Source organism: Acanthopagrus latus, unplaced genomic scaffold (genome assembly GCF_904848185.1).
Source record: "Acanthopagrus latus isolate v.2019 unplaced genomic scaffold, fAcaLat1.1, whole genome shotgun sequence".
In the NCBI taxonomy this organism is placed as follows: Eukaryota; Metazoa; Chordata; class Actinopteri; order Spariformes; family Sparidae; genus Acanthopagrus; species Acanthopagrus latus.
The window spans coordinates 4,208-11,789 of NW_023504075.1; the positions used below are offsets into that span (position 1 = coordinate 4,208).

Below are 7,582 nucleotides of genomic sequence, written 5' to 3' on the forward strand. Positions count from 1 at the left end.
CTGCACATCCAACATCCTCCTGTTAATCTCTGGATACTGGTCCACAATGGCATCACAAGAAAGATTTCCTTCCTCTGAGAGCCAGGCCTCGTCTGCCTAGAAAATGCACACAGCTCATGATCTCATCAAGCATAGCCTTGCTATTTGCTGATGATGCTGCCAATGCACTAGAAAGCTGAGAATTAAATGGATTTGCTTTTTGACAATGTGTAGTAACTGTCAGCTTATGAGACTTGAATTTTGTATGATCTGTCATTTCTCCACAGCCTTTTTTACAATTCCTGACCCAGCGGAGACAAATATTGGAATCAGTGTTTTTCGTCATTGAGGACTTGTCAAGTTGAAATGCTTTTACACAGTAAAAGCACAGGACTACATTCATACTATGACTGTAATGAATCCAAGGAAATTCTTTTAAACCATTTCTCTTGGAAATGTAGGGTCTGCTTGCAAGTTTTGAACTGCTATTTCTTTTGCATTAGGCCTGATATGGCTCAGTTATCTGATCTGGCCCTGCTCTTTCCATCTTGTGCAGCTTTACTGACTGAGCATCCTCTGACCCCTGGCTGCTGCTGATCCAGCTAAGATAAACATAACAAATGATGGAATATCTATGAGCAGCTTATAACTGAATTAATCACAATAATGATGAAAAATATTTCCAAATAAACTAGTTTATGTCACTCCTCCCTACTGTGAGTTCTTGACCAAGCTCATGAACTCACTCCTTAGTCGCTAATATTTCTTACCAATAAAATAATACATTTACACATTTACACAGGCTTTTTAGTACACTGGCCTCAATATAAAACTGTACCTGGCCAGTTTACTTCTTTCATCTGACAAAATATATACACAGACAGATTATCATCACGCTAACATTTGTCACGATGCTTAATTAATGTGTGTGTGTGTGTGTGTGTGTGTGTGTGTGTGTGTGTGTGTGTGTTGTGTGTGTGTGTGTGTGAGTTGTATTACTCTCAGAACTACACCGGAGGGTCCGTCAGCACTGCGCTAACTTCATGAGAGCCAACAGATGTAAATTTGAGCTGGTGAGTCTGAGATCGTTAACTAATGAATTATTCATTTACCCTCACCTCTGCCCTCTCCTCCATCCTCACCTCTGCCCTCTCCTCCATCCTCACCTCTGCCCTCTTCCTTCCATCCTCACCTCGTCCTCCACCTCGGCCCTCTCCTCCACCCTCACCTCTGCCCTCTCCTCCATCCTCACCTTCAACCCTCAACTCCTCCCTCACCTCCTCTCTTACATCCTCCCTCACCTCCACCCTCACCTCAGCCCTCTCCTCCATCCTCACCTCGTCCCTCCATCTCGACCCTCACCTCCTCCCTCACCTCCTCTCTTACATCCCTCCCTCTCCTCCACCCTGTTTTTCAGTTTGTTGAAGGTTCCTTTGAAAGCATTGGGACGTGTGGAGAACCCGAACGTGAGCTGCTGTGCCTTTGACCATTGAATCACTGTTTTTACCTGTGGATAGTTGTGGCAATGTGTGACAGTGAGTGTGTTTTTCAGGAGACGGTGGGTCAGGTGGAGATCAAAGCTTTATCTCAGCTGTACAGGTGAGAGGCTCTCAGGTGTTCACTCACCTTCTGTGACCTCAATCAGTCAATCGCTTTCACCTACAGATCCAGCTTAGGCCAGAGCTAGACCTAGATCAGAACTTGACTTGGGTGTGTGTGTGTGTGGCTGTGTCTGTGTGTTTCTGTGTGTCTATCTGTGTCTGTGTCTGTGTGTGTGTGTGTGGTGTGTGTGTGTGTGTGTGTGTGTGTAGTGTTGTTTCCTGATCTACGATTACCGGGGATTCCAGCCAAAGTGATCTCAGAGGACAACTTCGTAGTTGAGGTGAATACTCTTATTTTTCCCTTTGATGGTTGTCATGACGATGAACATAGCAGGTCACATGACATTCTTCTTTGTGTTTTTGATTGGCCAGCTCTGTCTTGTCTGTTGTCCAGGTGATTGCTGTCCCACTCCATCAATGGTCACTATGACATCATTTACCCAAGGACTTACCACGCCTCTGCCGCCCTCCGTCAGTGTGAGTGCAGATCACTGATTGGTGGCTCAGTATGGTTGACAACGGTTGTGTGCAACATTTAGTGTCAGACCCACTGTGTTGGTCTTAGTGAAGGGTCACAGGTCAGAACCAGGTTCAGGTCAGAACCAGGTTCAGGTGAGATGTATTTCGATGGTGGGTCGGTGAGATCATGACAGTGAGGGCCCTCACAAGTAAAGAAGAAACAAACAGTGTTCTGTCTTTGTGTCTGTCGTTCTGTCTGTCTAGCTCTCCTGTATGAGCTGTTCTACACTCGGGGTGTTTTTTGTCAGAGAGACGGAGCTCTGTCAGGCGATGGAGGCCTGCAGAGTTGAAGGTCAGCCTATAGACACAGCACACCTGAGGATCAAGCTCACAGGTACACACATTAATGTTCGACAGATTGACAGCTGATGTAGAGATGACATCATCGCACTGCGGTCAGATTTCTTGGCTTGATGTGGATTTCTGTTTTGTTGTCCGTTATGTTCAGGTAACTGCTATAATGTCACTCTCTAACACACCTGTGTGTTTTGTCCAGCAGGAGGATGTGGAGTCCGGGGAGCTGCTGAAGAGACGCGAGGAGCTGTGACAGAGGGGGGCAAAGGTGGGGGTGGGGGGTGGAGTGGGGATGGTGGGGGAAATGCATTGATCCATGGTGTCCACCTGCAGGTTTGTTCTGAAGCTCAAAGTGGGCGGGGCTCCTAGTCTCAGCTAATCTAAAAATGGTGAATGAAGCCCTGTTGATGAAACACGCCCACCTAGCTCAAAGCTACCAAACAGCTACGGCATGGCCATGCCCTTTTTATGTCTAACTTTAAGCCTTATTATATCTATATGGGTGAGTTATAGAAAAACTCACCCCCCATACAGTTGTCATGACCAAAACTGTTTTTGTACCAGGCTGGCAAACATTTTTATATCTGCTGTAAATTTGGACATTTTAACATGGGAATCTATGGGGATTGACTTGCTTTTGAAGCCTCAGGTGGCCACTGAAGGAACTGCTGGTTTTGCTTCCTTCTTCAGACTCGGGTCACTGCTCGTGTGAACAGAACTGAGCTTGGCTCATGGTGACTCAGCACATACGAGCTCTGATGGCTTTTCAGTTAAATTTGTAGGTAATAAAACATAAACCGTCAGAGAAATGGAGCAAAATTGAATGTTTTAATTGTCAGTGTCCACTAGAAGCCCCGCCCCGCGCCAGACTGTCTCTTTCATATAAGGTGATGAGGTCTCTGGATGCAGAGTATTACAGAGATGTGGAGTTTAACATCCGGCTGGATACCTGCGAAGGTAACTGGTTACATACATCTGACAGAAAAGATATAGAGGGTTTTCTGTTGAGACAGTAGTTCTGATTGTGTGTGTGTGTGTGTGTGTGTGTGTGTGGTCTCTCTGTCTGTCTATCTGTGCGTGTGTGTGTGAGACAGAGATGCAGAAGACAGACTACAGAGTTGTTTGCAGGAAGGCAGTACCTCCTGGGAGAACAATTGTCAGGTACATTACACTTCACGATACTGATGTTAATACTGAATCAGGTCAGGACTGTGTAGTTGTGGGACGGCTTTTGTTGTCTGTCTCACATGTGGGTGTCATCACCTCCACCTGTGTTTCAGGTGCATTTGGAGGCAATAGGGAAGTACTCCAACGCTTTCAATCAGGAAGTAGAAACAGACTCCCCGGCCGTCACCCTCATCATCGAGGAACTCAGAAAAAAGTAACAAACCACTTATACCTGACACTAAGTTTAACCCTAAAACAAGACCCTCAGAACCCTCAGACAGATGAGGACAGATGGAGTGTGAGAGTGAAACTGATCTTTAAAAGAATTCTGAGACGTTGTGTGGAAATATATTTCACATTGAAGGGGGTCAAGCTTTGAGGAGGTCTTGTCTGAGTTAGTTAGAGTTCAGTACATCTCTGTCTCTGTCTCTGTCTCTGTGTCAGACACCCGGACCTGAAACCAGTGAATCCAGTTCCTGCCTGGAATGTTGCTGCTCCTACCAGAACAGGAGACCTGGTATATTTAACCCCCGTGACCCCTCCTGACTTCTGTGACCCCCTCCTAGACCTCTGTTATCCCCTTATGACTTACTGTGACCCCATGCTGAGCTCCTTGACCCCCTTCTGATCTCGGTCACCCAATGCTGACCTCAGTGACCCCTTGCTGAACTCTGTCTTCATCTCGTTCTGTCCTCATCTAGACTTGGACTCTCGTGGTGGGCGTCATCATCGCCAGTGCAACTTCAGGAAGTTTCATGGTAGCAGTGGAGGGCCGGGTACGGAGATTCGATGCCACCACCATCCCAACAATGCAGGCCCAGCCCCCTCTGCACTACCCCCCCCGCTTTCCAGCCAGCTGGTCCCCCCACCCGCAAACCCCGCCGTTCCCAGGAGCCATGGCCTACCACCCCTCTGCTCCACCACACCACCACCCCATAGCCAGACCTCCTCGCTATGGAGCTTCCAGGTGGGACTTGTTGTCCTGATGTTCAACAGGTTTGATTGGTCCACAACTGAACTGATTGTCGTGTATGTCTGTCTCTCTGTCTCTGTGTGTCCTGTGTGTGTCTCCTGTCTGCCTCATGAATTCGGGCCGGATCTCCTCCTGTTTCCTCAGCCATCATCTGATTGGTCCACAGTTGACCTACTTCCACCCTGGCAGTCGATATCATCACAACTACGAGAACTACACCTTCGGGTTAGGGTAAACGGCAACGAAACCAACACATGACAAGTATTATTGATAATTAATATTGTTGATTTTAATATTATTGATAATATCACTGAACCCTCAGACCACTGAGGACAGACTGAGTCCCCTCAGACTGGTGACTTTTGAGGAGGTCTGGTCTGAGTTAGAGTTCAGTACATCTCTGTCTCTGCCTCTGTGTCAGACGCCTGTTCCCCCCAACGGACCTGAATCCAGTTCCTGCTGGAATGTTGCTGCTCCTACCAGAAATGGAGACCTTGGTATGTTTAACCTCTGTGATACCCTCCTGACCGTCGGTGACCCCCCCCAACGACCCCCATCCTCACCTCTGTGATTCCCCCCTTATGACTCACTGTGACCCCTTCCTGACCTCTGTGACGCCCTCAACGACCCCCTCCTGACCTCTGTGATCCCCCCCTTATGACTCACTGTGACCCCCTCCTAACCTCTGTGACCACCCCCTTATGACTCACTGTGACCCCCTCCTAACCTCTGTGACCCCCGGCTGACCTCTGTGTCCCCCTGCTGAACTCTGTGTTGATCTCATTCTGGCCCCATCCAGACTTGGACTCTCGTGGTGGGCGTCATCACCACCATTGCAACTTCAGGAAGATTCATGGTGGCAATGGAGGGGCCGGGGACAGAGCTTCTGATGCCACCACCATCCTACTATGGAGGCCCAGCCCCCTCTGCACTACCCCCCGCTTGCAGCAAGTGGGTCACCCTCACCCGCATCCCCCGCCGTTCCCAGGAGCCATGGCCCACGACCCCTCTGCTCCCGCCACCCACCACCCATAGCCAGAACTCCTGACTATGATGCCTCCAGTGGGACTTGTTTGTCCTGGATGTTCAACAGGTTTGATTGGTCCACGACTGAACTGATTGTTGTGTATGTCTGTTTCTGTGTGTCTCTGTGTCTAGTGGGTCAGTTTGTGTCTCTGTCCTGTAGTCTCATGGATTCTGGTCAAAAGCTCAGCCCACTTCCTCAAACGTCACCTGATTGGTCCACAGTTGACCTATTTCCACTGTAGTGGGAGACTACCTTCCTTATCTGTTAAATTATTCCACTATGTGACCTTGGTAATCTGCTCAGAGTTAAAGTCCCAATCAGAGGCGAAACAGCTCAGAGACTAAATCCAAATCAGAGGCAAGAACAGCTCAGAGATTAAGTCCAAATCAGAGGCAAGAACAGCTCAGAGATTAAATCCAAATCAGAGGCAAGGAACAGCTCAGAGATTAAATCCAAATCAGAGGCAAGAACAGCTCAGAGACTAAGTCCCAAAACAGAGGTGAGGCAGGAAGTCTTCAGTCCAAAAAGGTGTTTATTCGAAGAGAAGAAGTTATAAATCCATGAGGTACCCCGGGGCAACTGAGAAATCTCTGCGGATCACCCACTTTTATACCTGGGGTCAAGGTCACCAGTGCCCACTTGGGACCAACCCCCCTTCGTCATGATCACACAAGACGTTATCTACTGTTTTCATTTTTGAATGTGTTATGTAAAAGCCTACAAAATGTCTCACCCAGGCCCTATCTGTGGCCTTGGGTGAGCTGTGGCTGCACTCGTTGCTCATTCATTTTAACATTGTGATCGTAAAGGGTGAATCAAAAACTGGTCTTTTATCAGGCTCAAAACTCATTATTAGAGCATCATTTGGGACTACATGGGACACTCCCAAATCTATTTATATGAATATCATAACCTAGATTTATTTGCCATTACACCACCCTGGAAGACGATATTATCACAACTAACGAGAACTACACCTTCAGGTCACGGTGAACGGCACGAAACCACCACATGACAATTTTATTGATGATAATAATATTGTTGATTTTAATATTATTGATAATATCACTGAACCCTCAGACCACTGAGGACAGACTGAATCCCCTCAGACTGGTGACTTTGAGGAGGTCTGGTCTGAGTTAGTTAGAGTTCAGTACATCTCTGTCTCTGCCTCTGTGTCAGACTCCTGTTCCCCCCAACGGACCTGAATCCAGTCCTGCCTGGAATGTTGCTGCTCCTACCAGAAATGGAGACCTTGGTATGTTTAACCTCTGTGGTACCCTCCTGACCTCTGTGACTCCTCCGAATTTTGTGACACCCCCCCCCCCCCGACTTCTGTGAATCCCCAACGATCCCCTTCTGACCTCTGTGATCCCCCCCTTATGACTATCTGTGAACCCCTTCTGACCTCTGTGATCCCCCCTTGTGACTATTCTGACCCACCCTGACCTCTGTGTCCCCCTGCGAACTCTGTCTTGATCTCGTCTGGCCCATCCAGACTTGGACTCTTGTGGTGGGCGTCATCACCGCCATTGCAACTTCAGGAAGATTCATGGTAGCAGTGGAGGGCCGGGGACAGAGCTTCTGATGCCACCACCATCCTACTATGGAGGGCCCAGCCCCCTCTGCACTACCCCCCCGCTTCCAGCCAGCTGGTCACCCCCACCAGCAAACCCCGCCGTTCCAAGGAGCATGGCCTACCACCCTCTGCTCTCCCCACACCACCACCCCCATAGCCAGACCTCCTCGCTATGGAGCTTCCAGGTGGACTTGTTGTCCTGGATGTTCAACAGGTTTTGATTGGTCCACGACTGAACTGATTGTGGTGTATGTCTGTCTCTCTGTCTCTGTGTCTCTGTGCGTCTATGTGTCTATGTGTCAGTGTGTGTCTCTGTCTGTAGTCTCATGGATTCTGGTCAAAAGCTCCGCCCACTTCCTCAAACGTCACCTAATTGGTCCCACAGTTGACCTATTTCCACTGTAGTGGGATACTACCTTCCTTATCTGTTAAATTATTCCACT

At 48.4% G+C, this 7,582-nt stretch overlaps 1 long non-coding RNA gene across 1 annotated transcript; it reads left to right on the top strand.

The window, feature by feature from the left end:
* Positions 1-4,429: 4,429 nt before the first annotated feature.
* On the top strand, positions 4,430-4,992 carry LOC119016229. Its single transcript, XR_005073923.1, has 3 exons — positions 4,430-4,527; positions 4,678-4,764; positions 4,955-4,992. It is a non-coding gene; the product is annotated as an uncharacterized LOC119016229 (long non-coding RNA).
* Positions 4,993-7,582: the final 2,590 nt, after the last annotated feature.